This window comes from Cryptomeria japonica, unplaced genomic scaffold (assembly GCF_030272615.1).
Source record: "Cryptomeria japonica unplaced genomic scaffold, Sugi_1.0 HiC_scaffold_32, whole genome shotgun sequence".
Classification (NCBI taxonomy): Eukaryota; Viridiplantae; Streptophyta; class Pinopsida; order Cupressales; family Cupressaceae; genus Cryptomeria; species Cryptomeria japonica.
This window is the reverse complement of record NW_026728854.1, coordinates 99,148-107,500: the sequence shown is the minus strand read 5'-3', so window position 1 is coordinate 107,500 and position 8,353 is coordinate 99,148. Positions and strand designations below refer to the sequence as shown.

At 62.9% G+C, this 8,353-nt stretch overlaps 1 non-coding gene across 1 annotated transcript; it reads right to left on the bottom strand.

Moving 5' to 3' along the window:
- Positions 1–3,522: 3,522 nt before the first annotated feature.
- Positions 3,523–3,641, bottom strand: LOC131861657 (5S ribosomal RNA). The gene has a single exon (XR_009360690.1). It is a non-coding gene; the product is annotated as a 5S ribosomal RNA (ribosomal RNA).
- Between the last annotated feature and the right edge of the window lie 4,712 nt (positions 3,642–8,353).

Below are 8,353 nucleotides of genomic sequence, written 5' to 3'. Positions count from 1 at the left end.
GTTTGCCCCGGGTGCGCACCTCGCGTGCACCTTCGCCGCGGTGGGCACCATGGCGTGCACGAAGTCGAGAGCCCGGTTTGCCCCGGGTGCGCACCTCGCGTGCACCTTCGCCGGGGTGGGCACCTTGGTGTGCAGACCTTGGCTGGGTTGCGCGCCCTGGTGGGCACCATGGTGCGCACCAAGGAGCGCTCCGAAGTGTGCTCCAAGGTGCGGCCTGCACGAAGTCGGAGCCCCGGTTTGCCCCGGGTGTGCACCTCGGGTGGGCACCTTGGTGCGCATGCCTTGCCTGGGCTGCGCACCAGGGCGGGCTCAAGATGGCACCCGCGTTCCTTTTTTTTCACTATCTTTCAAAACGGAAATTTTAAAATCTCATTTTTTTTTGCCTTTTTCTGGAAATTAGTGAAGGCAGCGCATCAAAGGTGCGCACCTCGCTGCCCACCACGGTGCGCAACGCCGGTGGGCACCCGGGAGTGCTTCGAAGTGTGCTCCAAGGTGCTGCGTGCACGTTGTCGGAGCCCGGTTTGCCCCGGGTGCGCACCTCGCGTGCACCTTCGTCGGGGTGGGCACCTTGGCTGGGTTTGCCCCGGCTGCGCTCCGAAGCGGGGTTATTGGAGCGCCGCCTCTTTTTTTGTCGGAGCGTTTGGTGGGGGTTTCTCGCATTGGCTCTTCCGAGGCCCGGTTGCCACCCTGGCGCGCACGAAGTCGGAAGTAGGGTTAATTGCCCGGGTGCGCACCTTTGCCAGGGTGGGCACCTTACCTGGGCTGCGCACCAGGGCGGGCTCAAGATGGCACGCGCGTTCCGTTTTTTTCACTATCTTTCAAAACGGAAAATCTCCTTTTTTTTTTGCCTTTTCTGGAAATTAGTGAAGGCAGCGCATCAAAGGTGCGCACCTCGCTGCCCACCTTGGTGTGCTCTGAGGTGCGCACCCGGGAGCGCTACGAAGTGTGCTCCAAGGTGCGGCGTGCACGTTGTCGGAGCCCGGTTTGCCCCGGGTGCGCACCTCGCCTGCACCTTGGCCGGGGTGGGCACCTTGGCTGGGTTTGCCCAGGGTGCGCTCCGAAGCGGGGTTACTGGAGCGCCCCCTCTTTTTTTGTCAGAGCGTTTGGTGGGGTTTCTCGCATTGGCTCTTCCCAGGCCCGGTTGTTGGGTGCGCTCCCACCCTGGCGCGCGCGAAGTTGGAAGTTGGGTTAATTGCCCGGGCGCGCACCTTCGCCAGGGTGGGCACCTTGGTGCGCACACCTTGGCTGGGCTGCGCACCAGGGCGGGCTCAAGATGGCACCAGCATTCCCTTTTTCTCACTATCTTTCAAAACGGAAATTTTAAAATCTCGTTTTTTTTTTGCCTTTTATGGAAATTAGTGAAGGCATCGCATCAAAGGTGCGCACCTCGCTGCCCACCTTGGTGTGCTCCGAGGTGCCCACCACGGTGCGCAACGCCGGTGCGAACCCGGGAGCGCCCCGATGTGTGCTCCAAGGTGCGGCGTGCACGAAGTCGGACCCCGGTTTGCCCCGGGTGCGCACCTCGCGTGCACCTTGGTGCGCACACCTTGGCTGGGTTGCGCGGCCTGGTGGGCACCATGGTGCGCACCAAGGAGCGCTCCGAAGTGTGCTCCAAGGTGCGGCGTGCACGAAGTCGGAGCCCGGTTTGCCCCGGGTACGCACCTCGCGTGCACCTTCGCCGGGGTGGGCACCTCGGCTGGGTTGCGCGCCCTGGTGCGCACCAAGGAGCGCTCCGAAGTGTGCTCCAAGGTGCGGCGTGCACGAAGTCGGAGCCCGGTTTGCCCCGGGTGCGCACCTCGCGTGCACCTTCGGCGGGGTTGCGCGCCCTGGTGGGCACCATGGTGCGCACCAAGGAGCGCTCCGAAGTGTGCTCCAAGGTGCGGCGTGCACGAAGTCGGAGCCCGGTTTGCCCCGGGTGCGCACCTCGCGTGCACCTTCGGCGGGGTTGCGCGCCCTGGTGGGCACCATGGTGCGCACCAAGGAGCGCTCCGAAGTGTGCTCCAAGGTGCGGCGTGCACGAAGTCGGAGCCCGGTTTGCCCCGGGTGCGCACCTCGCGTGCACCTTCGCCGCGGTGGGCACCATGGCGTGCACGAAGTCGGAGCCCGGTTTGCCCCGGGTGCGCACCTCGCGTGCACCTTCGCCGGGGTGGGCACCTCGGCTGGGTTGCGCGCCCTGGTGCGCACCAAGGAGCGCTCCGAAGTGTGCTCCAAGGTGCGGCGTGCACGAAGTCGGAGCCCGGTTTGCCCCGGGTGCGCACCTCGCGTGCACCTTCGCCAGGGTGGGCACCTCGGTGCGCACACCTTCTCAATGTTTTCTTGCCTTTTCTGGAAATTGGTGAAGGCAGCGCATCAAAGGTGCGCACCTCGGTGTGCTCCGAGGTGCGAACCCGAGAGCGCTCCGAGGTGCCCACGAAGTCGAAAGTCGGGTTAATTGCATTGTTTTCCCCGGGTGCGCTCCGAGGTGCGCAACATCGGCGCGCACCAAGGAGGGCTCCGAAGTGTGCTCCAAGGTGCGCACGATGGCGTGCACCTCTGGTGCGCACGATTCGGAGCTCGGTTTGACCGGGGTGCGCACACCTTGGCTGGGTTGCGCACCTTTTGTGCGCTCCAAGGTGCGCACGAAGTCGGAGCTCGGTTTGCCCCGGGTGCGCACCTTCGCCAGGGTGCGCACCTTGATGCGCACGCCTTGGCTGGGCTGCGCACCTTGGTGGGCGCCATGGTGCGCACCTTTCGTGCGCTCCAAGGTGCGCACGAAGTCGGAGCTCGGTTTGCCCCGGGTGCGCACCTTGGTGGGCGCCATGGTGCACTCCGAGGTGCCCAAGATTGGTGCGCACCAAGGAGCGCTCCGAAGTGCGCTCCAAGGTGCGCGCGAAGTCGAAAGTTGGGTTAATTGTCCGGTTTGCCTCGGGTGCGCACCTTGCGTGCACCTTCGCCAGGGTGGGCGCCTTGGTGCGCACACCTTGGCTGGGCTGCGCACACCTTGGCACCCGCGTTTCCTTCATTTTAAATTTTTTTTTTTTACAATCTCTCAAGTGGGAAAATTCTATAATCTCAACTTTTTTTGCCTTTTCAGGAAACTTTTGAATGGAGCGCATCATTGGTGCGCTCCGAAGTGTGCTCCAAAGCTCTCTCCAGCTGCGTGCACCTGCCCCGGCCGCGCACCCGGCCCCGCCCAGCTTCGCTCACCTGTCCCGGGCGTCTGGTGCGGAACCTTAGAGTAAGAAACATCACCGTGCACCTTGGCCAACGTGCGCGACTCGACCGAGCGCGCACTGGCCGAGGTGCACACCGATTTCACCTGGGTGCGCGCGCAGCACCTCGGGCGCACCGGGGTGCGCGCACAACGCCCGGGTTGCACCGTGGCCTGTGTGCTCGGGGCGCCTCGGGTGCGCGCTCGGTGTCGCCCCCCGCGCGCGCGGTAGTGCGGGCAGCGCACCCCGGCCCGGCCCGGCCCCGACGAGAACGCAAACGGGCAAAAGGTTTATTCAAATAGCATTGCGATGCCCGGCGAAAAACTAAAAAAGGGTGCAACACCGGGACTTCCCGGGAGGTCACCCATCCCAGTACTACTCCGGCCCAAGCGCGCTTAACTGCGGAGTTCTGATGGGATCCGGTGCACTAACGCTGGTATGATCGCACCCGTTATGAGCTTGTCGCAGTGTGTACTTAGCAAACCGCGACCCACGTGCGAATCCACCCCGGCCACCCACCCCCGTCGAGGTGCACACCCTCCCTCGCGAAGTGCGCCCCGTTCGCCAAGTGTGAGCCCTGCCCGGGTGCGCGCACCTTGCTAGGGCGTCGGGTGTGCACCCGGCCCGGCCTACGTGCGTGCACCTGTAGGGGGCGTCGTGTGCGTGCAGTGTCCCGTCTGCAACGCGGTGCCCACACACCACCTCGGGCGCAACGACCTGCGCTCACATGTGGGCCGAGTGCACCTTGGTGCATGTTCGGGGCGCCTCGGGTGCACGCTCGATCTTGCCCCGGTGCACCAAGGCGCTCGGTTTGCCCCGGGTGCGCACTTGGTGCAAGGTGGGCACCCAAAATAGGGATCAAGCACCAAAACACAAGTTTCGGGATGCAAAATGGGACCCAAGGACCACAAATGCGTTCCAAGACCCATGATGGGTCCACGAGAACAAAAATGTGTTCCGAGACTTAATAAACAAATATTGGGTTTTAGGAGAAGAAACATGCTCTGATGCCCAAAACGAGAATCGACCCCGAAAAGGCCACAGGCCAAAAGTGGGATGCGAGACAAAAAAAAATGGGACCCGAGGACCAAAATTGGGTTCCCAGGTCGAAGACAGGGCAACCGGACAAGAAACGACCTCTAAGGCTCGAAATGAGTCCCGACGACTAAAACTTGACAAGAAGCACCCATCAGGCACCCAACTCGACACCCATGGGATGCCGACCCACCCGGGCTTCCACCTAGCACACCTTGGCACCCACCCACCCTCGCACCCAACCTCGCACCCAACTTAGCACCTTTGAACCCACATTGGCACTCACCCTGACCCTGGCACCTTGGAACCCACATTGGCACTCACCTTGACCCTGGCACCCACCTTTGCACTCACCTTGGGACCCACCCTGGCTCCCACCTCGGCACCCACCCAGACACCCACCTTGGTTCCTTGGCACCCACCTTGGATCCTTGGCACCCACCCCGACACCCACCTTGGCACGCAACTTGGCTACTTGCCACCCACCTTGGCTCCTTGACGCCCACCCCGACAACCACCCCGTGACCTACCCTGGCTAGGGTTGGTGCACACCCACCCTGGTGCCCACCTTGGCACCCACCCTATGACCCACCTTGGCACGCACCTTAGTACCCACCCCGTTACCCACCCTAGGACCCACCCCGTGACCCACCTTGGCCAGGGTGGGTGCCTTGGTGCGCACAACTTGCCTGGGCTGCACACCAGGGCGGGCTCAAGATGGCACCCGCGTTCCGTTTTTTTCACTATCTTTCAAAACGGAAATTTTAAAATCTCATTTTTTTCTTTTTTTTGCCTTTTCTGGAAATTAGTGAAGGCAGCGCATCAAAGGTGCGCAATGCTGGTGCGAACCCGGGAGCGCTCCGATGTGTGCTCCAAGGTGCGGCGTGCACGAAGTCCGAGCCCGGTTTGCCCCGGGTGCGCACCTCGCGTGCACCTTCGCCGGGGTGAGCACCTTGGCTGGGTTGCGCGCCCTGGTGCGTACCAAGGAGCGCTCTGAAGTGTGCTCCAAGGTGCGGCGTGCACGAAGTCGGAGCCCGGTTTGCCCCGGGTGTGCACCTCGGGTGCGCACCTCGCGTGCACCTTCGCTGCGGTGGGCACCTTGGCTGGGTTGCGCGCCTTGGTGGGCACCATGCAGTGCACGAAGTCGGAGCCGCGGTTTGCCCCGGGCGCGCACCTCCGCCAGGGTGGGCACCTTGGTGCGCACAACTTGCCTGGGCTGCGCATCAGGAAGGGCTCAAGATGGCACCCGCGTTCCGTTTTTTTCACTATCTTTCAGAACGGAAATTTTAAAATATCGTTTTTTTTTGCCTTTTCTGGAAATTAGTGAAGGCAGCGCATCAAAGGTGCGCAACGCTGGTGCGAACCTGGGAGCGCTCCGATGTGTGCTCCAAGGTGCGGCGTGCACGAAGTCGGAGCCCGGTTTGCCTCGGGTGCGCCCTGGTGGGCACCATGGTGCGCACCAAGGAGCGCTCCGAAGTGTGCTCCAAGGTGCGGCCTGCACGAAGTCGGAGCCCGGTTTGCCCCGGGTGTGCACCTCGGGTGGGCACCTTGGTGCGCATGCCTTGCCTGGGCTGCGCACCAGGGCGGGCTCAAGATGGCACCCGCGTTCCTTTTTTTTCACTATCTTTCAAAACGGAAATTTTAAAATCTCATTTTTTTTTGCCTTTTTCTGGAAATTAGTGAAGGCAGCGCATCAAAGGTGCGCACCTCGCTGCCCACCACGGTGCGCAACGCCGGTGGGCACCCGGGAGTGCTTCGAAGTGTGCTCCAAGGTGCTGCGTGCACGTTGTCGGAGCCCGGTTTGCCCCGGGTGCGCACCTCGCGTGCACCTTCGTCGGGGTGGGCACCTTGGCTTGGTTTGCCCCGGCTGCGCTCCGAAGCGGGGTTATTGGAGCGCCGCCTCTTTTTTTGTCGGAGCGTTTGGTGGGGTTTCTCGCATTGGCTCTTCCGAGGCCCGGTTGCCACCCTGGCGCGCACGAAGTCGGAAGTAGGGTTAATTGCCCGGGTGCGCACCTTTGCCAGGGTGGCACCTTACCTGGGCTGCGCACCAGGGCGGGCTCAAGATGGCACGCGCGTTCCGTTTTTTTCACTATCTTTCAAAACGGAAATTTTAAAATCTCCTTTTTTTTTTGCCTTTTCTGGAAATTAGTGAAGGCAGCGCATCAAAGGTGCGCACCTCGCTGCCCACCTTGGTGTGCTCTGAGGTGCGCACCCGGGAGCGCTACGAAGTGTGCTCCAAGGTGCGGCGTGCACGTTGTCGGAGCCCGGTTTGCCCCGGGTGCGCACCTCGCCTGCACCTTGGCCGGGGTGGGCACCTTGGCTGGGTTTGCCCAGGGTGCGCTCCGAAGCGGGGTTACTGGAGCGCCCCCTCTTTTTTTGTCAGAGAGTTTGGTGGGGTTTCTCGCATTGGCTCTTCCCAGGCCCGGTTGTTGGGTGCGCTCCCACCCTGGCGCGCGCGAAGTTGGAAGTTGGGTTAATTGCCCGGGCGCGCACCTTCGCCAGGGTGGGCACCTTGGTGCGCAAACCTTGGCTGGGCTGCGCACCAGGGCGGGCTCAAGATGGCACCAGCATTCCCTTTTTCTCACTATCTTTCAAAACGGAAATTTTAAAATCTCGTTTTTTTTTTGCCTTTTATGGAAATTAGTGAAGGCATCGCATCAAAGGTGCGCACCTCGCTGCCCACCTTGGTGTGCTCCGAGGTGCCCACCACGGTGCGCAACGCCGGTGCGAACCCGGGAGCGCCCCGATGTGTGCTCCAAGGTGCGGCGTGCACGAAGTCGGACCCCGGTTTGCCCCGGGTGCGCACCTCGCGTGCACCTTGGTGCGCACACCTTGGCTGGGTTGCGCGGCCTGGTGGGCACCATGGTGCGCACCAAGGAGCGCTCCGAAGTGTGCTCCAAGGTGCGGCGTGCACGAAGTCGGAGCCCGGTTTGCCCCGGGTGCGCACCTTCGCCGCGGTGGGCACCATGGCGTGCACGAAGTCGGAGCCCGGTTTGCCCCGGGTGCGCACCTCGCGTGCACCTTCGCCGGGGTGGGCACCTCGGCTGGGTTGCGCGCCCTGGTGCGCACCAAGGAGCGCTCTGAAGTGTGCTCCAAGGTGCGGCGTGCACGAAGTCGGAGCCCGGTTTGCCCCGGGTGTGCACCTCGGGTGCGCACCTCGCGTGCACCTTCGCTGCGGTGGGCACCTTGGCTGGGTTGCGCGCCTTGGTGGGCACCATGCAGTGCACGAAGTCGGAGCCCGGATTGCCCCGGGCGCGCACCTCCGCCAGGGTGGGCACCTTGGTGCGCACAACTTGCCTGGGCTGCGCACCAGGAAGGGCTCAAGATGGCACCCGCGTTCCGTTTTTTTCACTATCTTTCAGAACGGAAATTTTAAAATCTCGTTTTTTTTTGCCTTTTCTGGAAATTAGTGAAGGCAGCGCATCAAAGGTGCGCAACGCTGGTGCGAACCTGGGAGCGCTCCGATGTGTGCTCCAAGGTGCGGCGTGCACGAAGTCGGACCCCGGTTTGCCCCGGGTGCGCACCTCGCGTGCACCTTGGTGCGCACACCTTGGCTGGGTTGCGCGCCCTGGTGGGCACCATGGTGCGCACCAAGGAGCGCTCCGAAGTGTGCTCCAAGGTGCGGCGTGCACGAAGTCGGAGCCCGGTTTGCCCCGGGTGCGCACCTCGCGTGCACCTTCGCCGCGGTGGGCACCATGGCGTGCACGAAGTCGGAGCCCGGTTTGCCCCGGGTGCGCACCTCGCGTGCACCTTCGCCGGGGTGGGCACCTTGGTGTGCAGACCTTGGCTGGGTTGCGCGCCCTGGTGGGCACCATGGTGCGCACCAAGGAGCGCTCCGAAGTGTGCTCCAAGGTGCGGCCTGCACGAAGTCGGAGCCCGGTTTGCCCCGGGTGTGCACCTCGGGTGGGCACCTTGGTGCGCATGCCTTGCCTGGGCTGCGCACCAGGGCGGGCTCAAGATGGCACCCGCGTTCCTTTTTTTTCACTATCTTTCAAAACGGAAATTTTAAAATCTCATTTTTTTTTGCCTTTTTCTGGAAATTAGTGAAGGCAGCGCATCAAAGGTGCGCACCTCGCTGCCCACCACGGTGCGCAACGCCGGTGGGCACCCGGGAGTGCTTCGAAGTG